This window comes from Hordeum vulgare, chromosome 3H (genome assembly GCF_904849725.1).
Source record: "Hordeum vulgare subsp. vulgare chromosome 3H, MorexV3_pseudomolecules_assembly, whole genome shotgun sequence".
NCBI lineage: Eukaryota > Viridiplantae > Streptophyta > Magnoliopsida > Poales > Poaceae > Hordeum > Hordeum vulgare.
This window is the reverse complement of record NC_058520.1, coordinates 544,805,684-544,828,129: the sequence shown is the minus strand read 5'-3', so window position 1 is coordinate 544,828,129 and position 22,446 is coordinate 544,805,684.

Genomic DNA, 22,446 nt, shown 5'->3' with positions numbered 1-22,446 from the left:
GCTAACTCTTTCCAAGCAGCGATACCCACACTGGCAGAAATTAGTGTATGGGGTGTTTATGGCAAGCCGGAAGCTTAAACATTATTTTCAAAAACATCGCATCACAGTGGTTAGTTCCGCTCCCTTCGGGGACATCATCCAGAATCGGGAGGCAACGGGGCGGATTGCCAAGTGGGCGATTGAACTTGGGCGGCATCACGTTCGGTACACCCCTCGCACGGCCATCAAATCTCAGGCCTTGGTTGATTTCGTCAATGATTGGACCGAGTTACAGGCCCCAGAAGACAGGCCTGATCTTACATAGTGGACTATCTATTTTGACGGATCCAGACAGTTGGAAGGCTCGGGGGCTGGCGTCGTACTGGTATCTCCTCAAGGAGACAAATTATGCTATGTTCTCTGACTCATGTTTCCATGCACCAAGAATGCTGCGGAATACGAAGCTTTACTTCACGGCTTGCGACTCGCCAAGGAGATGAACCTTATGCAGGTCAAATGTTATGGTGACTCTGATCTGGTGGCTCAGCAAGTTTCACGCACTTGGGATTCTCGAGACCCTGTGATGGCGGCTTACAGGAGGGCTGTGTCCGATGTGGCGGGTCATTTCCATGGCTATCAGGTTGATCACATTGACCGGCGCCTTAACGAGGCGGCCGATGCCCTTTCGCGTCTCGGTTCCCAGCGAAAGCCGGCTCCCCCTAATGTTTTTCTGGATACTTTGCATAATCCTTCCGTAAGTTTGCCATCAGAGGAGGAGTTGGCGATACCAGACCATGAGTCCCAGTTCGTGGCGGCTCTCCACGTTACGCCGGACTGGGTTCTTCCGTATCTGGCCTATCTCGCCCGAGGCGAGTTACCTACAGATGAAGTGTTGGCCCGCCAAATTGTTCAGCGAAGCAAATCCATGGTGATCATCAACGGCGAATTATATAAGCAAAGTACCTCCGGGTTTTTTCAAAGATGTGTTTCCTCCGAAGAAGGGTGCATAATTCTAAATGACATTCATTCTGGAGATTGTGGGCATCACGCCGGGTCATGTTCCTTGGTTTCAAAGGCGTTCCGTCATGGTTTCTTTTGGTTGACGGCTCATGCAGATGCAGAGGAAATAGTTCGTCGATGCGATGGATGCGAGCGTTATGGGCGACAGGCTCATGTGCCGGCTCAAGAACTAAGGATGATTCCCATCACTTGGCCTTTCGCGGTCTGGGGGTTAGACATGGTTGGCCCCTTTAAAATGTCATCCAACAAGAAAACCCATTTGCTGGTGGCGGTTGATAAATTCACCAAGTGGGTTGAGGCAGAGCCTGTTGGAGCTTGCGATGCGGAGACGGCGGTCAAATTCTTGAAAAAGTTGATCTTCCGGTTCGGATATCCGCACAGTATCATTACTGATACTGGCACTAATCTGTCTCAAGGGGCGATGTAGGAGTTTTGCCATCGTGAGCACATCCGGCTTGATGTTTCTGCAGTTGCTCACCCACAGTCCAATGGACAGGCGGAGCGGGCGAACCAGGAAGTTTTACGGGGAATCAAGCCCCGACTCATGGCGCCCTTGGAACGAACCCCTGAGTGTTGGGTTGAGGAGCTGCCTTCGGTACTATGGAGCATCCGAACCACCCCGAACCGGTCTACGGGTTTTACCCCTTTCTTTCTGGTCTATGGAGCAGAAGCCGTTCTTCCCACTGATATAAGGCATGACTCGCCTAGAGTCGCCGCTTACGTGGAACAGAACAACGAACTGGCGCATCAAGATTCTTTGGACGCCTTAGAGGAAGCGCGTGATTTGGCTGCAGCCCGTTCATCCATTTATCAGCAGGACTTACGGTGTTATCACAACCGCCGGGTCAAGAGCCGAACCTTTCAGGAAGGCGACTTAGTGCTTCGACTGATACAAGATCGCACTGGCATGCATAAGTTATCGCCACCATGGGAAGGACCGTTCATCGTCAGCAAAAACCTTCACAACGGGTCTTACTATCTGGTGGATCTACGGCCTGATCGGCCAACCATGGAGGCTGAGTCGACTCGCCCCTGGAATATTGCCCACTTGCGGCCTTATTACACTTGAGCTATTAAGCTTTACGTTTTGTAACTTTTTCATTTCCTATAAAGCAATAAAATTAAATGCTTCCCGACTTGGGGGCTTTCCTGCTAATTCATCTTATTGAAAGGTATGGATCTTTATTCTTTTATCAACAAGTCGCCCAAACGTGGACGCTATCTATACCGAAGAGCTTAAGTCGCCACGATGCGCTTATTATGAAACTGGGTATTGATAAAGCCAAAGAGGATCGAAGTCGCCGCAAGCGCGCGATTCAAACATAGGCGTCTTATATGATTCTGTGGATTAGACCGACTTACTTGAGGACAGTGTATTCCCAAGTCGTTTTGTGGTAATAGTGTATACGCTTCTACAATCCTATGACGGTCGTTCCCTTAATCATAGGTCACTTGGGGGCTTCCTCTCACTGAGATCAACCTTACTACCCATTTGGCCTGCGAAAAATCACCGCATTACAAATGGTTATACTGGACTGTGTGTTGGCCGAATCGCCATATGGACCCATGAACTCTTGGCGAGTTATTCCGTTCATGGACCCTGAACTTGCCTTGGTTAAAACATGTCTGGTACCGGCAAGCGCCTCACATGGAAAATAGAGAAACCATTGGTTCATTGAACCCGCTTCATTGAAGCCTGACTTGTGCCTGATCAGCCGGTCTAAATACTTGAGCTTTTGATACAAAAGTCTCCCTTGGGTGGAGCTTGAGCTTGTTTGACTCGCCCTATCCTATCGCGACCTTATGAGCCGACAAAATTGCTATTTTTTACCTCCATGGCACTGCCACAAGGTTTTTCAGACTTTTTTCTGACTCGCCTCAAAATATCTTGGGGCGATTGCTATTTGTTATCACCTATTACTCATAGAGATGGTTTGATATATGTTTTCAAGATTAGAACAGGTTGATGATCAAAATCACTCTAGCCATGGCGGGTCAAGTATTATGATAAAAGCCTCAAACGGCGGATCAAGCATTATGATAAAAGTCTCAAACGGCGGATCAAGCATTTCAAAAAATGCCTTAAGGGCGACATAAGGGTTTTTTAAGATATCACAGAAGCAGTTTTGATTCCTAAAGAGACCTATTACATGGCTCTCATGGCCAAATCAATGAGGTGTTATTCTGCTGATGCCCTTGGATCAGCCTGCTGTGAGCTTTGGCCAACTTCAATTTGCAAGTCGCCCAGTACCCAGTTACACTTGGATAACGCGGCGAACTCATCTTCATCGGTCGGCACTGATGAGAGATCTGCGTCCAAGTCAAAAGGATTCTTGGGTCGACGCGGAGTTAAACTGGTCGTCACAAAGGTCGGCGGGTTAACCTTCTTGTTTTTGTTGTCGTAGGCGGCTTGGTATTTTGATAAATCTAGGCTTGCAGCAAGCTGAGTCGCCGCCAAACGGGAGTCCTTGACAACACGTTGACAGTCCTCTTCAGCGAATTCTGACCCATCATCCTTGAGTTGAGGAAATCCCGCCGCTACTTCTTCTGGGTTTATCTCTGGAGCATATGCTAAGCACCGACTCAGTGTAGTCAGCGCTCCTTTCCGGGCGGCTGACCGAGTTAACTCGCCAATTTGGGGAGGAAGAGTGATAAGCAGCCAAGCATCTTCTTTATTGATGTTATAGGTTCCTTGGCGCCCATCACTGCTTTCACAGTCAGCACACTCCCGGTATATAGCTGCTCCGTCAACGTGTAAATCGCCTTTAGCATCAGGACGCAATCATCCTGAAGGTTGGCGGCTCTCGGACCTGTATAAGAGGTAACGATAGTCAGCGATTTATATAAAGCTATTTGTTTACAAAGGTCAAGAGTTGGTTTTTACCAAAGACGGCTTCCGCCATGTTTGAGATATGTTGCTTTAAGCCGAACAGCTCCTGTTGCACAGTATCCAACTTGGCTTCAGCTCTTTCTGCTCGCTTTGTTAAAGCATCTTGATCAGCTTGAGCCCTTTTTAAGTCGGCTTTTAGCTTCTCCATCTCAGATAAGATTAGTTGATACTTCTCTTCTGATTTGGCCCGGGCATCCTGCTGATCGGATAAACTTTTCTTCAAGTCACCAAGGGCTGATTCAGTTTGGATAAGTGATTCGTGTTGAAGCATATAGTTAAGGGGCAAGTCTCAGAATTATTGCAAGCAACATCCGTGACAGTTGGGGGCTAATGTATAATTTTTTAGACAAAATTATACAGTATCAAGACCCGGCTCATCTTTTTACTGATGACCCGGCCCTTGGGGGTTACAGGTCGAAAGTTTTTCAAATCATCAAGACCCGGCTCATCTTTTTACTGATGACCCGACCCTTGGGGGTTACAGGTCGAAAGTTTTTCAAGTCATCAAGACCCGGCTCATCTTTTTACTAATGAACCGGCCCTTGGGGGTTAATGAGGATAATATAGTGTACAACAAAATGTACCTCATGTTTGTTCTTCAACATCTGAAGCAGGCTCTTCTCCATTTCATAACTCGCCTCCAAACGACTTGCAAAGCCAGAGCAAAGTTCTTTGAATTCCAGATTTTCATATTGGGAGAGCTTAGCCTTGGAAAGTTCATGCTCAAGAATAGGTTGAGCTGATGATGATACATGCTTCGATAAAACCATTGTGGCCGGTTTAGAGAAGCGAGTACCGGTGATAACTACAGCGTCCGTGTCTTCTGCTGTTGTCAATGGACTTGGTGGGTTAGGTGCATCCATGGTTTCCTTGGGAGAGCTGGGGAGATCCACTTGATCTTCATGTTTGTCCTGGTCCGGGTTATCCTGAATCGGCGGCGACTTTTCGATAGGCTCCAAAGTTGTAATGGGAGTTGACCCGCCAGTTTTTCTTTTCTTCGCCTGTGCCCTGAAAGGAGAAGGGGCTGTGTTTAAAGGACTGAAAATTTATCATCATTAAACTAAAAGTAAATATTATCAAAGGTTTACCCAGGGACACGGATCATCGGTGGAAGTGCCGACATTACTGAGTCGCCAGATGTAGGAGGAGAACTCTGCAAAAATTTATACTTCGAAGATATGAGCGAGTTACAAATGCGATCCAAAAATACCCGAAGAAGTGTTATTAAAAGATACCTCATTTGGCCTTTTCTTGTTTCTTGTTGGTAAACCGGACACCAGATCGCCAGAATGACTTCGAGTTTTCCGATTTGAGGTGTGTTGTGCTTTCTTCAGAAGAAAATTTGGATCCAAACAAGCATTTGAGTGTGAGAAGGGAACTTTCCCACAAATTTTCCTGGCCGGCTTAGGTGGAGAAGGAGATGAGTTGGAGGAAACATAAATTACCTCTACAGAATCCTCCTGGCTTTAATTGTCTTCATTCTATGCAAGAGATACAGAGGTGTAAATACAAAGTTATCAGTAATTGATGGCGAGTTAAAAGAGGATTTTTTACCTCCGAAGGTGCGTCGCCTGACTTGGGATTCATCGGCTTCAGATGGCTCGGTAACAACAGCTTTGCCCTTGCCCTTGGATTTCTTCTTTGGAGGCGGCCTAGCTTGCTTCATGGCTGACTTTTTTGGCCTCTTAGACCAAAATTTATCACCTTTCTGAAATGGCATATTTTATAAGAGGTCATAGTTCAAATAAGACGTAAGGAATAAGAGACAAAAGGCGGGTTAAAGTTATTTACCTTTGGTGCTGGGTTAATTTTGCAGAAAGGTTTAATACCTATTTGGCCGCATTTTGCGGCGGGCTCGCCGGTCAGCTTCTTGATGATGGTTACAATGTCATTTTCCATCAGAGCCGTGTGGAAGTAGCACTGAGGATGATCTAGGGTGCCGTCAAATTCACACATTAACCCGTCCCGGCGACTTAAAGGGAGGATACGCCATTCGACCCAGCAGCGGATCAAGTCAACTCCAGTAAGGCCGTTGTTTGTCAAAGATCTTAACTCAGACAATACTGGGATAAAGTCTGACTCCTCCTCTTCGGTGAGCTTGTTTGGGAGTTTGAATATTTTTGGAAGGCGATCTTCCCTGTAACCCAAAAGTTTGTTCTCGCCCTCAGGCGAAGTCTCCTAGCAATAGAACCAAGACTCGTCCCAGCCTTTGGGGTGGCTTGGCATGGCGAGTGACGGAAATGGGCTATCCCTGTGGCGCTGAACATTGACACCACCAAGCTCCAGGCTGGGGCCATTGTGAAATTCTGTTTGGCGATTTAAGTGGAAGAAGTACCAGAATAAGGGAACTGAGGGTTCCATCTGCAAGTAAGCCTCACAAAACACCTGGAACTGGCATAGATTGCTTATCGAGTTGGGCCCTAGATCTTGGAGGCGGACATTCATAAAAGCCATGGCGTCTGTGAGGAATTTCGATCCAGGCGGATTAAAGCCCCGCTCAAGGTGTTCGACAAAAACAACTATTTCCCCTTCCTTGGGATTGGGGATTTCTTCTCCTAACCCGGTGCGCCAACCGATAACCTCCTGAGGGTCCAAATTTCCCGTTTTCACATAATCATCTAGTACAGCATCATTAACCTTGGTGGGGAGCCAGTCGCTTTTGAAAACGGCGCCCATGCTACAAAGGGATAAAATTACGGGTGAATTGACACGCCAAACATCTACTGAAAATGGTGAAACAATTTCATTTGACTCGCCAAATAATTTGTCCGGGTCAGGTTGCCGGGGGCGGCTTATGAAATTCTTGCTACTTAAAGGTGCGATGTTTCGGAGCATCAGTGGTATTTGTCAAAATGGTGAAGTATGAGGCTACAAACAGATTTCACTTGACAAGCAATAGATTATGGATCTACCAGGCAGACGGAAATGAATGCGGAAAAGGACTCGATATAACAACCTGCGGCTAAGGTGGGGACAGTAATATTGATTTGGTGAAGCCCTATTCTGAGTATGCAAGTAGAGGTCGAACAAATAAAGGTATGAAGGACATCGTTGTTCTCGTTATCATCGCCGCCAACTAATCAGGAACAGATAAAGCCATTCGGGAGGCACCAAGAACGCAGTAAGGGTGAACTTCAAAAAGAAACTTGGATCTGTTCTTAAATGGTAGAAAGCTAACCTGGTGGATACGACTGGAGACGGTCGACGGTGATGAACTGCTCGACCGCGACGAGATGCGCGGACGACGATGGAGGTCTCGGACGGATGCGAAAACCTCGGGTGGCGACGAACTGCTCGGCCATGACGAGGTGCTCGAGGGCGGCGAGACGGTCAATGGCGACGAACTGCTCGGCCATGACGAGGTGCTCGAGGGCGACGAAGTCTTCGGGCGGCGCCGAAGCTTTCGGATGGCGACAAGGTCTTCGGGTGGCGGCGGAGGTCTTAGGAGACGATGAGGGTTTTTTCGCTGCAATAGTGGGGAAGAGAAGGGCGACAAGACTGGTAGGTGGAATGCGCCCAGTCCCTTCCTCCCGCCTATTTATCAGGTCGGGCGCTAGGATCAAGGTGCCACGAGCGGGAACTACCAAAAGATAAAGATTCGCCATGATGGCGCCCCGAAATTTTTGGGATAACGATACCAAAGGATTCGTTGGGTATTACGTCATTATCTTTTCCGGGATTCAAGGGATAAGGAGGTGCCAACAAGAAATGGTTTGGCGACTCAGGTTTTTCCAGAACAGATGGCGGTTTAAGTGCATGGTGTATAAGAGCAGTGAAGATGAATCACCCTTAATTGTGTAAGGATATTGGCATGAAGGAAATTCAAGTCAATCTGGGGCCTAATGTTGGGGATATTATCTGTTGATAACCCGCCCTAGTTGGGCCGGGTCACCAAAGCTGGTGATCCTTTTAAAATGTGGTTCGGGCCTTGGCCTGGTAAGGCCGAAGGTTGTATGGCGGTTTACGACTTCCGAGAAGAGTCCATAGTAGGAAAGGTATCCAAGCTTTGGAAAGGTGGCGACTTAGAGATTGTAAGAGTCACGATTTGTAAAAAGGAAAGGACCCTTGCAAACCCTAGGGACTCGACCTGTATATAAAGGCGAGTCCCAGGGAAGAAGAGGGCAGGTTAGAAATCATCGAGTGCTAGGTCTGGCGAGTTACGCCCTCCTTGTAATCGAAACTCCATCAATACAACACAAAGCAGGACGTAGGCTGTTACCTCCTCACGAGGGGCCAAACCTGGGTAAATCGTCGTCTCACTCCCGTTCAACCCCTTTGAGTCGCCACCAAAGTGCGATGGCTCCAATACTAAGTCCTTTCACGAGGACATCTGCCGTGACAAAACCACGACACCAAGTAAGGCAATTCGATCATAATTTTTCAGTATGCATCAACTTTTTTTTCTTCACGCAATACATGAGCGTGAACCATGAACATAGCATATAGTTGGAATGGAATGTGGTGGTAGGTTTCAAAGGGGTAAAAGAGGAGAAGAAAGTCTCGCATCAACTCGACGTATCAGCACGCTATGGAGATGCCCTTCAATAGATATCAATGCGATGAGTAGGGATTCCATGCAACAGATGAGTAGAGCTATAAGTGTATGAAAGCTCGACTGAAGCTAAGTGGTTGTGCATCCAACTTGCTTGCTCATGAAGACCTCAAACATTTGAGGACGTCCGTCATCAGAATATATAAGCCAAGTTCTATAATAAAAAAATCCCACTAGCATATGGAAGTGACAAAAAAATAGACTCTATATATGAAGAACATGGTGCCACTTTGAGGCACAAGTGTGGTAAAGGATAGTAGCAAAGTCCCTTCTCTCCTTTTCTCTCATTTATTTGTTTATTTTTTTATATGGTGGGCCTTTTTTCGCCTCCCCCATTTTTCGGATGGTGGGCTCATTTGGCCTCCCCCTTTTTTACTTCCTCACTCAGAGAATGCTCTAATAATGATGATCATCACACTTTTATTTACTTACAACTCGATATGAAAAACTGATAGGAAGATATGAGTCTATATGAATGCCTCTGGCAGTGTACCAAGATGTGCAATGATCTAGCATAGAAAAATATATAAAAAATGGACAAGCCATGGAAATATCATGCTAGCTATCTTATGATCATGCAAAGTAATATGACAATGGAAGTACAAGTCATATGAAGTGACAGTGAAAGTTGCATGGTAATATATCTCGGAATGGCTATGTAAATGCCATGATAGGTAGGTATGGTGGCTGTTTTGAGGAAGATATAATGAGGCTTATGTGCAATAGTGCGTATCATGTCTCGGGGTTTGGATGCACCGGCGAAAGCTGCACCAATCCTTGAGGTGAGAATGGGAAATGCACGGTACCGAAGAGGCTAGCAAATATGAGGAGGTGAGATTGCGTATGTCCATGGTGTCACATTAGTCATGAAGAACTCATATACTTATTACAAAGTTTTATTAGTTTTATCATAAATCAAAGTACTACTCGCATGCCCCGAGGGAGAGGGTTGGGAGGAATTAAGCATCACGCCACTCCGACTCGAAACAACACTAGGATTTCAATGTGGAATAGAAATGCTCCCATATCATCACCATGCCCTTTTAATATTTAGATGAACAAGAAGTTGAACACTTCTTGGTACCGACACTTCTACAATTCAACAATGATGCACTCACACCCTTTCACATTACTACATCAGTATCATTAACCCACAACTTCTCTTTAATGTGGTACATGAAGGTTTTGATTATCACTCCTTGAATAGCTATTATTTTTGGACTAGTCTTATAACCCATGCAAATTACAGTCGATGTTTACTAACTATCATACAAACATAAGTGAAGAACGAGAGTTTAATTCTTTCTATAAAAGACCGTTCTCTAATAAATATAAGTGAAGCAAAAGAGCATTCTACAAATAAAGGTTTTCTATATGTAGAGAAACACGCATCCAACTTCAAATGATATAATTGAAGCACATGAAGCATTGTACAAAGCCGTACTCAAAAGATATAAGTGAAGTGCAAAGTGCATTATATAAATCAACCACGAACTTTCCAATACCAAAATGGTGCATTGCTAGAAGGAAAATAAAAGTCATGTAGCACATGAAGCATTTTATAAAGCCATACTCAAAAGATATAAGTGAAGTGCAAAGTGCATTATATAAATCAACCACGAACTTTCCAATACCAAAATGGTGCATTGCTAGAAGGAAAATAAAAATCACATGACGCTCCAAGAATTTACGCATATCATGTGAGCAAAACAAAAACCGAGACATACCGATAATTGTTGAAGAAGAAAGATGGATGCCTTCCAGGGCATCCCCAAGCTTAGACACTTGAGTAGCCTGAATAATTACTTGGGGTGCCTTGGGCATCCCCAAGCTTGAGATATTTCCTATCCTTATTCTTCTCATATCAATACCTCCTCGATCTTCGAACATTCATCCACACAAAACTTGACATAACTTTTATTAGAGAGGTCAGCTCATATAACATCAAATATCATCAAGTCCTGCTATACCATTATTTTACAATTATAATATAACATTACCCACTGTATGCTATCACAGTTCTATGGTTGTGAAGTTAATGGGGCTCAACAAAAATTCAAAACATTAGCGCACAAAGCAACTATAATAAGAATGTGTGAAAAACAGCACATTCTCGAAAGATGTAGATGAAACATATACTTCTGTAACTCCTAAAATTCTAAAAATTTAGGACATAGTGGGGTTATATTCCCGACAAATCTCATCACCGTCTACCAAGCCTAGAAAGGAATTACTAACTCCCCGTGGTGAGCATCATGGAATTAATCATGGAGAAGGGTTGATGATGACGACGACGACGAATCCACCTCTCCGGAGGCCCAAACGTACTCCAGATCAGCCCTCCCGAGAAAGAACATGAGGTGGCGGCGGCTCCATCTCGTTAAACGTGATGAAAACTTCTAGCCTATTTTTTCTTCATAATTATGAATTTATAGGACTGGGATTAGGGTCAGAGGAGCCACGAGGTGGCCCCAAGCCAACAAGGCGCGCCGAGGGGGTGTCGTGTTAGCTTGGCACCAACAAATTGCCCCCCTCTCATGGGTGTTCGCTCCAATAATTCTTATGTTTTGTAGAAATAATCCATAAAAAGTTTCATCTGATTCCGAGAACTTTTATTTCTGCACGAAAACAACACCGTGACAGTACTGTTGAAAACAGCATCATTCCTGGGTTAGTTTCATTCAAATCGTGCAAATTAGAATTCAAAACAGGAGTAAAAGTGTTTGGAAAAATAGATATGTTTGAGACGCATCATATGTTTTTTGAGGGTTATAGGATTGTTTGATCTAAACAGCCATAGAGGCCGGCACCAATGATTTGGGACATATCTTGGGCACCCCAAAGGACATAGTTGGTGCGGGTAAGGGGCTCGGAGGTGTTGTTGTTTAGGCGAGAAGTGAGGGCAGAGGATGAAGACGACATGATTGTAGGAAAGGGATCTGGCGACGGCTGGAGGTTCTGGCGATGGTTTTTGAGAACGATGTGAGAGGGGTGGATGCGAGCTAGACAGGGTGGAAGAGTCTACCATCTTAAGATTGATGAAAGCATCTTAACTGTCATACATGATAACCCGGATGATATATATTGATGATTGCTTGTGTTACAACTTACAAGGTAATCAGATGATGTTTAACCCAATGAAGAGATAGTACACGAGGTTGGAGATATAGAGATGAGAATACAATCTAAACAGAATACCTGTCTCTAATATATGTGGCTAGGCAGTCTAACCGAATGTAACTCTAATACCTTGTTTTAACAAAAATATCCGCTGAAAATGCTGCTATTGTGCTCCTTCATAGTTAGTTCCCAAGTGACCATGATGATTATGGATTTGGTCCATTTTCCCTGGAAAACATGTTCACATGTTGCTGGAAAAAGAAAAACTATAGAGGGGAGGTCCAAAGCATCAACTGTGTATGGGCACACAACTCGTTTTTGCTTTCTACAGCAAGCAAATGGACGTGATATAGGGGTCAAAAATTTGCATGCTTAAATTCTACTGTACAATTCATGTACATCTAGTTGACGTAATATAAATTTCGGATATTTTTTGGGACGTGCTACGCGTCGGCCGAGCCGTCCGATTCATTGATAGAGCTACTCGTATCGTTCCTTGTAACACTATTCTTGTTACAAAACTTTTTATTCCTGCAACAAGATCTTTGTTGTAAGATCTTTTCTTTCAAATTTTCTACAAGAAAATCCTTGTTTCAAAATCATCTTTTTTTCTATTTTTCTATAGCAAGACCCATATTGCACAAAACCTCTTTCTTAGTTTTCTGCAGCACGACACATGTTGTCAAACCACCTCTTCTTTAGTTTTCTGTAACAAGACTCATGTTGCACAACCTTGTTCCATAATTTTCTACGACAACGGTGTTGTTGCAAAATTTACAATAACATCTCCATTAAATCTAATTTTGTGTAACAAAATCCATGTTACAAAAATTACAACATTATTTTCAGCTGCCCACGCACTTGCGTAGTCGTCGTTCGGTGTCATCATTCTGTAACAACATCGTTGTTACAAAGATAAGATGAGAGAGAGATATGTGGTCCAATAGGACACATGTCAAGCAACGCAGGCGGTGGATGCAACTTTTTTGATCGGCCGGTTGATCATAATCATTTCTCATATTTTTATTGATCTGATGTATGACCAGCATAAAACCATTTTCCTGAAAATGTTCATCAATATCGTTGCGTGATGGTCTAGCATACACCATCATGTGCCCATTCTATAACAGGCAATAAATTGGTCATCGTCTGTCCTCTGTGCGCCGACCATGCATGATGATGTACCATTTTAATCCTTTTATAGACCTACTGCTGCGCCATACGCGAGAACGAACTAGAAGTTGAGAATTAGTGGTCCTAGTATGGATGCTCATCAGTCATCAGCGGCACGATCGACCATATTCCAGCAGCTCATGAGTCATGAGAAGCTCCTGTCCTACTCCCGAGCCAATATATAGTTGAATGCATACGCATGACATCTCTCGACTCTAGTTGATTCGCCCTCTGTGAATCATCACGGTCGGTAAAGTTCACCTGAATTTCACGGGACCAGCGTGTCCGCTACGGCCGGTGTCATCACTCACGGCGAGTCCGGAGCTGGCGAGGAACCTAACTGTCGCAATCTTCCACCGACCTGATCGATCAGTCAGTCACACCGGTTCTTTTGTGGTTCAGATGCGCCTTCGCCTCTGCAGATATGTTCGTTCCAAACATGAGAGTACAACGGAACCTTCTGTGCCTATGTCCTTCTCCCCGACAGTTCATGCATTGGAGCACGATAGGCGTCGAGGTCCAGCGCCCCCCATGCTGGAGACGGACGCCACCATGGGCTTAGACATATGCAACAACGACGCGAAGCCAAGGCCGGCCGGGGCCATGCAGCATGATCAGCTTCCATGAAAACAACGTCGCCACTTGAACTAATTATAATCCATCGAACTCGTGCCACTGCATCGAGCGTGTGCACATCAGCCGTCCAGCGTACGTACGTACTGTCGGTCCAGGTCTAGTTGCGATCCGGCACATGCCCTGGGCCACCTGCGACGCGTAAGCTTGCGCCTGAACGTATTCCTAACTGCTGTTCCCGATCACGCCGAATGATCGATACGCGAACTGGCATTGACGTGAGCCCACTTACCGGAGCGAGCGCGGCTTGCTTGATCTGGTCTGGTGGTACTGTGTCATCACCCGAACGATCTGGTAGGATCCAGGGGTTCGAGTCATGGACAAGGGGAAGAAACCACGGCGCAGTGGGGTTCAGACCAGTGTGGCCTAGTAAGCAGCAAGGGGATGATGACAATGGACAGGGCGGCGTAACAGCGGCGCTCCATGATTTGATGGGCGTGTACGTGATTTGCTTTGTTGAGATTGATGCTGATAGAGTATGCCCCCTTAGCTAATCGCCTTGGGAATTTCCTCTTTTGAAGCTGATTTGCTGCAACTTGTTTAAGCACCATTATCAGGGTGTTCATGCAGTGTGATACCGACGCATAGGACTTCATGATTACAGATCTCATCTCGGGACGCAAACAGTGTTTTTTAAGGGGTGCAGTACATTCCTGTTGGGATTGACAATGAGTATACGAATTCATAGAAGATTTGATTTTCCACAAGATGCTTTGACGATCCACGCATCGAACTATGTGTGGATGACGACTGGCACTGCCTCCGGATGGGTTTAGAGCATCTCCAACATCCATGCGCAAATTCATTCGATATATGTCCGTTTTTATGTCCGGACGTAATTCATGGACATGATAAAATGAAAAAAATCATATAACGCTAATCACAAAGTATTCAATTAAAAGGAGAAAAAGTAGGTAGGAACCATATATATGATGAAGATATTTATAATTTACTGTTTCGGTTGGTGAAAAAGTTTTTTTATCGGAGCTGTACCGGTGCTAAATCCACCACATATGCATTTCTTCATTAAGATTCGTGTGATATAACTGCGTAAATTATTTCTCGTTGTGTACACCATGAATACATCCTGACAAAAAGTACACATATCTAATGGATGCCAGCCTTTTACAGTGGAGAGAGAGTTAGAATGGAGAAAAATAACAGTACATGCATGCATTCTCTCTCCCATGCACTGAACATGCATTTTATTTTCATTCTGAGATTTTTAACGATATTCATATCTTTTGAACCAAAAATTCATTATTGAAATTTTTATATATTTGAATTCGTGGTGCAAAGATCTTTAGAACAAGATAAATTTTGGATATATTTGAACTACTTTTTATTTTATATATTTTAATTGTCTTTGGAATACTTTCATAAAACATAACACTTTTTCACTATTTCATAAAAGGGTTCCCTCCTGCTTTGTAGATTTCAAAGTAATAATTTCATTCGATTGATCTTGTTTCGCAGATCTCATAAAACTATATTTTTTGAAATACTAGTTGCACTCATTTCAATTTTTTTTACTAAGTTGTGAAAACAAATTTCACTCAGTTAAAAATTGATTTCAATCAGTGCGAAAACAATTTTTTTTACTAAGTTGAGAAAACAAATTTCACTTAGTCCTCTCCCTCTTCTTGGCAGGCCTCTTGGCCAATGCCTTTGTTTGCTTGGAGATGTTAGGGGTTTCAAGAGTAAGTCTCACTCCTTTTGTGGCTGACTCATGAGCTCTCATAGAATCAGTGCTAGTATACTTCTTTTTGAATGGAATCCTTTTGGAAGTATTTTCCTTAGGAATAAAATCCGCATCTTTCTCATGTGAGTTCATCTTCTTCTTGGCCCTCGTGGCTGCCTTGTGCAAGTCATGAGAACAAGGGGTGCCAGGGTCTCAAGAGCTAGCTTCTCGACTAGTGCCAGCATTAAGATCTGGACTTGGCTCTCTGAAAGCATTCTGACTATCCTGTGAATCTGACATGGCTAGGAACTGACCCTGTGAATAGATATGGAGGAGTGGACACGATGAGCATCGCAAAATTCAGACTTTTTGCAAAATATGAACTCAAAAACTTTGTTTCATATTTCCATAATGCGGGGTTCGGTTCCACCGAGTTTCAAATTCCGGAGTGCCTCAGACATACAACTTCATCAACACAAACTTGGTCGTCGTTCTCGATTTCACCAAAACGTGACTCGATCTCACCAAAGTTGTTTTCAAAAACCGTAAAACTCCAAATCGGTGACACCGCTAGGACCTTTCGGTTTCACCGAGAAGTCCTTTGTGCTGTGGGTAACCCACATCGGTGACACCGAAACGCATATAGCGAAAACCTAAACTTAAATTTTCTTGTTCGTCTAATTCTACGGGATCTTCTCGTGGATATACATATTGCAAATCGTGGCAAAATATCAAATACGTCCTAATGCATGCGAATCAGACATGGAGTGCAAGAGGGGTTGGAGATTTACCCCGATTGGTTAAATCTCGTCTATGGCGGAAACGGCGGGGGCGTTTCCGTTGATGGCGGCGGATTCCTATGGTGAGGGCGCACGGGAAGCAACGACAAAGTCCTAAAGACGAGGGCGGAGGGAGCACTAATGTGCAGCAGACCGAGGGTTTGAAGAAATTTTCAAGTTGAGGGGTCGCGGATATACATATACCCATCTACTATCGGTGACATTGAAAAATCAAACCGGTTCGACTGAGATGTTTTCCTTCTTCTTGGCACGGCAACTCGGTGACGCCAATTTTTTTCAATCGGTGGTACCAATATTAAAAAACCCAGATCAACCCTAGTGCTTTAGTGGAACCGAGATGTAAGAGTTGGTCAAACCGAGATACACTTGGGAGGTTTTGGAAGCCATCCCTTGTCAAAACGATAGCTCCAACTGCTACTCACATAGAGAGTCCATGAGGTGCTTGCTCAAATTTTGTGACGAGGCATGAATAGAATTTGAGACGAGAACGCATAGATAGCTAGAGGGGTTACTTAGGCATTCTTTAACTCCCAATTGGTTAAAAAAAATTTTCCAAAGAACAACAAGTGTATGTCCTCGAATGAATGAAAATATGCATACCAACATGCTCACACAATAAGATGTCAAATAAAACATGGCAAACATGCACCACCACTCTAGTATCTACCAAGCACTTTAGCCATCATGGAGTCATATATATATGAGTATATTGACTTAGGAGCCAAGTAAGAATACTTGATCATAGCTCATACTCGTCGTTTACGCACAAGTGGGGTTGACACTTTTACATAAAGCTTTCAATGTGTTCATATGTTATGAGATGCTTTGACTCAAGTGTTAGAGTAAAGCTCCCCCTTGATGTGACATCCCCTTTTACAGGTATAGACTAACCTTCGGTTTTGTCATTGAAGAGTTCACGTAGGTGTCGTAGTAGTGAATTCTCATAGTTGATGAAGATCATCTTGAGTTGGGAGCTATCCTTGTTGTTTTATACTCGTCTCACCTACATGGTTTAGTCCCACACGGGGAACGAATACAAGCATATCTATGGACATGGAATGAAGAACATGAATGATGATGTCCATTGATACATTAATTACCTTGTCCCTTGCTTACCTTTGAGGGAATGTGTGACTCCTTGAACTATTGCATCAGGTCGGAGTTGATTGCAAATAGCTCTTTCCAAAAATGAATGCGAGTTAACTTTGTGGGCGGAGTCACCGCGCAAGAAGTTCTCTAGTTCTTCTTCTTGGCGACCCACATCAATTTGATGGGGATCCTTGGAGTTGAGGTAGCCCCTGATGAAGTAGAGCTAGTAGTAGCCTTGGGAATCCATTTTACCATGGCTTGGGATTCTTCTTCAAATAGTCAATCTCCTCTTGAAGCTTGTCCTTGAACTTGAGCTTGTGGTCTTGTGTTGGAAGGTCATCTTGAGCATTTGTTCGCTTGGATAGAGTAGGATCGTACTTCTCCTTTTGGGGAACAAACTTCATTTTGGGATATTGCTACTAGATGAAGAGCCTTACTTTCCTTTCTTACTAGTTTTCTTAGGTTTAACTTGTGGAAGAAAGGTAGACAAGAGTAATCATTTGTCTAGATAAGAAGAACTCTTGCTTCAAAGATCGTCATTGATAGCTTTAACAAACTCATGTTCTTGCTCTAAATTTAGCTTCTCGAAATGTACCTTCTCATGAGTTCTTAAAGGCTCTATATGATCTTCTTGAGTAGATTCATGAGCTAACTTAAGAGTGTTTAGTTCCTTAGTTAGATTCTCAATGTTGTTCTTATCATCATCACACAACTTATCTTGACTAGCATAATTATTATCAAGTTCACTTTGACTAATATCACTAGTTTTATCAAATAGTAAGTCTTCATGTCCTAGTAAGTCATCCTCATCACTATTAAATTCAATGTATTTGGGGTGTGATACCCTAGGGCCTTTAGCCATGAAGCATATTCCAATTCCTTCATTTGGTGAATCAAACAAATCATATGAGTTGGAGGAAACAAGTGCTAGTACGGCAACACCTTCATTTTGACTATAGTCGGAGTTGGAGTGGTAGCTTCTCTCGGATTAGTTGTCGGATGCGGAGCCGGATACCCATTCACCAACGTGAGCTTGATGTCTTGATCTTGTGTAGATCTTGATGTATTTGTCCTTCTTCTAAAAGTCCTTGTTGTTGGGGAACATTGCATGGGAAACAAAAAATTTCCTATGCACACGAAGACCTATCATGGTGATGATCATATGAGAGAGGGATATCGGATCCACGTACCCTTCTAGATTGCTTTGCGGGAAACATTAAGAAACGCGGTTGATGTAGTGGAAAGTCTTCGCAATCCAAATCGCCGCCGTCCCATGATCCATCCCGATCTAGCACCGAACGGACGATACCTCCACGTTTAGCACACGTACAGCTCGATGACGATCTCAGCCTTCTTGATCCAGCAAGAGAGACGAAGAGGTAGCTGAATTCTCTGGCAGCACGATGGCGTGGCGGTGATGATGGTGGAGCTAATCCGGCAGGGCTTCGCCGTGGCGTATCAAACTAGCTACAAGGTGTCACGAAGTAGTGGAGGGAGAGAGGGCTGCATAAAGGCTTGAGGTGCAAAAACCCTCTCAAACCTCCACTATATATAGCAAGAACAAGGGGGAGGGTTGCTTGCCTCATACTCCAAGGAGGAGGAGTCGGCCGAGCCAAGAGGGAGGAGTCCTCCTCCAATTAGGTTTGGTGGAAGGACAACTTCCCATCTTGTCCACCTCCTTCTCTTTTTTTCTTTTCCTTCTTCATTTTTTCCTTGGCCGAAATAGGCTTATTGGCCTGGCCTCACCAGCCCACTAAGGGCTGGTGCACCACCCATGGGCCTATTAGGTCCTCTCTCGGGTGGGTGGCCCCTCCCAGTAAAACCTCGGAACCCATTCATCACTCCCGGTACTTTATTGGTAATGCTCGAAATCTTTCCGGAAGCCAAATGCAACATTACTATATGTCTATCTTCATTTCCGGACCATTCCGGATACACTCGTGATGCCCCGGATCTCATCCGGGACTCCGAACGATATTCAGTTACCAACATCAATAATTCAACTATACCGAAAACGTCACCGAACCTTCAGTGTGCAGACCCTACGGGTTCGAGAACTATGCAGACATGACCTGAGACACTCCCCGGTCAATATCCAATAGCGGGACCTCGACGTCCATATTGGATTCTACATATTCTACGAAGATCTTACAATTGAACCTCTATGTCAAGGATTCACACAATCATGTATATCATTCCCTTTGTCCTTCGGTATGTTAGTTGCCCGAGATTCGATCATCGGTATCGACATACCTATTTCTATCTCATTTCCGGAAAGTCTCTTTACTCGTTTCGTAATACAAGATCCCATGGCTAACTCTTTAGTCACATTGCTTGCAAGGCTTGTTTGTGATGTTGTATTACTGAGTGGGCCCTGAGATACCTGTTCATCACACGGAGTGACAATAACAAGTCTTGATCTTGTTAGAAATATGCCCTAGAGGCAATAAAAAAATGGTTATTATTATATTTCCTTGTTCATGCTATAACTGTATTAACCGGAAACCGTAATACAAGTGTGAAAACATGGACCACAACATGTCCCTAGTGAGCCTCTAGTTGGCTAGCTCGTTGATCAATAGGTGGTCATGGTTTCATGATCATGGACATTGGATGTCATTTATAACGAGATCACATCATTAGGAGAATGATGTGATGGACAAGACCCAATCCTAAGCATATCACAAGATCGTGTAGTCCGTCTGCTAGAGCTTTTATAATGTCAAGTATCATTTCCTAAGACCATGAGATTGTGCAAATCCCGGATACCGTAGGAGTGCTTTGGGTGTATCAAACGTCACAACGTAACTGGGTGATTATAAAGGTGCACTACAGGTATCTCCGAAAGTGTTTTTTGGGTTGGTATGATTCGAGATTGGGATTTGTCGCTCCGTTTGACGGAGAGGTATCTCTCGGCCCACTCGGTAATGCATCATTATAATGAGCTCAATACGACTAAGGAGTTAGCCACGGGATGATATGTTACGGAACAAGTAAAGAGACTTGCCGGTAACGAGATTGAACAATGTATAGGGATACCGACGATTGAATCTCGGACAAGTATCATACCGGTAGACAAAGAGAATTGCATACGGGATTGAGTGAATCCTCGACATCGTGGTTCATCCGATGAGATCATCGTGGAACATGTGGAAGCCAACATGGGTATCCATATCCTGCTTTTGTTTATTGACCAGAGAGATGTCTCGGTCATGTCAACATGGTTCCCCGAACCCGTAGGATCTACACACTTAAGGTTCGGTGACGCTACAGTTGTTACGGGAATTTTATATGTGGTTACCGAAGGTTATTTGGAGTCCCGGATGAGATCCTGGACATCACGAGGAGTTTTGGAATGGTCCGTAGGTAAAGATTTATATATGGGAAGTCCGTTTTCGGCCACCGGAAAGGTTTCGGGGTTTATCGGTATTTTACCGGGACCATCGAAAGGGTACCGGGGGTCCACCGGGAGGGTCCACCTGTCCCGGAGGGCTACATGGGCTGAAAGGGAAATGCACCAGCCCGTGGTGGGCTAGTGCGAGGCAAGAAGGAGCCCCAAGGCGCATGGGGGGCCAAACCCTAGGCGTGGGGGCTGCCTTGGGTGGCCAGCCACCCCTAGGGCGCCCCCTCCCGCATCTAGGGCTGCCGCACCACCTAGGGTTTCCCTCTCCCTCCCTCCTATAAATAGTGGAGGTATTGGGAGGGCTGCATACACACACGTCTCTCTCTCCCTCGGTGACACCCTACCTCTCCACCTCTCCTCCTCTGCGGTGCTTGGCGAAGCCTTGCCGGAGAACCACAAACTCCATCGCGACCACGCCGTCATGCTTCTGGAGTTCTCCCTCAACTTATCCTCCCTCCTTGCTGGATCAAGAAGGAGGATAAATCCCCGGGCTGTAGGTGTGTTGAACGCGGAGACACTGAATGTTTGGTGTTTGGATCAGATCTCCGCGAGTACGACTCCATCGACCGCGTTCATAGTAACGGTTCCGCTTTGCGATCTTCAACGGTAAGAAGATGCTCTTCCTCACTCGTTGCTGGTTTCTCCTAGATGATCTTGGTGTAACGCATGATTTTTTTAGAATTATTACTAAGATCCCCAACAATGGCATCCAAGCTAGGTTCTATGCGCACATTCTATGTACGAGTGGAACACAATAGTTGTGGGCGATGATTTGGTCAATTTGCTTACCGTTACTAGTCTTATCTTGATTCGGCGGCATCGTGGGATGAAGCGGCCCGGACCGACTTTACACGTACTCTTACGTGAGACTGGTTCCACCGCACGACATGCACTTGTTGCATAAGGTGGCTAGCGGGTGTCTGTCTCTCCCACTTTAGTCGGATCGGATTCGATGGAGAGGGTCCTTATGAAGGGTAAAAAGCAATTGGCATATCACTGTTGTGGCTGTGACGTAGGTAAGAAACGTTCTTGCGAGAAACCCATTGCAGCCATGTAAAACTTGCAACAACAATTAGAGGACGTCTAACTTGTTTTTGCAGGGTATGCTATGTGATGTGATATGGCCAAAACGATGTGATGATATGTATGTGATGTATGAGATTGATCATGTTCTTGTAATAGGATTCACGACTTGCATCTTGATGAGTACGACAACCGACACGAGCCATAGGAGTTGTCTTAATTTATTGTATGAGATGCAACGCCATGTGATTACTTTACTTTATTGCTAACCGTTAGCCATAATAGTAGAAGTAATAGTTGCCGAGACGACTTTATGGAAACACAATGATGGAGATCATGATGATGGAGATCGTCATGCCGGTGAAATGATGATCATGCCGTGCCCTGAAGATGGAGATCAAAGGCGCACAATGATAATGGCCATATCATGTCACTATATGATTTGCATGTGATGTTTATCATGTTTCTATATCTTATTTTCTTAGAACGAAAATAGTAAATAATATGATCCCTCACTAAAATTTCAAGAAACGTGTTCCCCGTAAGTGTGCACCGTTGCAAAGGATCGTTGTTTCGAAGCACCACGTGATGATCGGGTGTGATAGATTCTAACATTCGCATACAACGGGTCTAAGGAAGATTTACACATGCAAAAAACTTAGGTTGACTTGACGAGCCTATCATGTAGAGACATGGCCTCGGAACACGAGAGATCGAAAGGTCGAACATGAGTCATATGGAGATATGATCAACATGGATATGTTCACCATTGATGACTAGTCCGTCTCACGTGATGACCGAACACGTCCTAGTCGATGTGGATCATGTATCATGTGGATGACGGCAGAGATGTCTATCTGAGTGGGAGTTCATTAAATAATTTGATTAGATGAACTTAATTATCATGAACTTAGTCTAAAATTGTCTTTACAATCTATATTGTAGACCCAATGGCCAATGCACATGTCCCACTGAACTTCAACGCCTTCCTAGAGAAAACCAAGCTGAAAGACGATGGAAGAAACTATGCAAACTGGGTCCATAACTTGAGTATCATCCTCATAGCTTCCAAGAAAATTTATG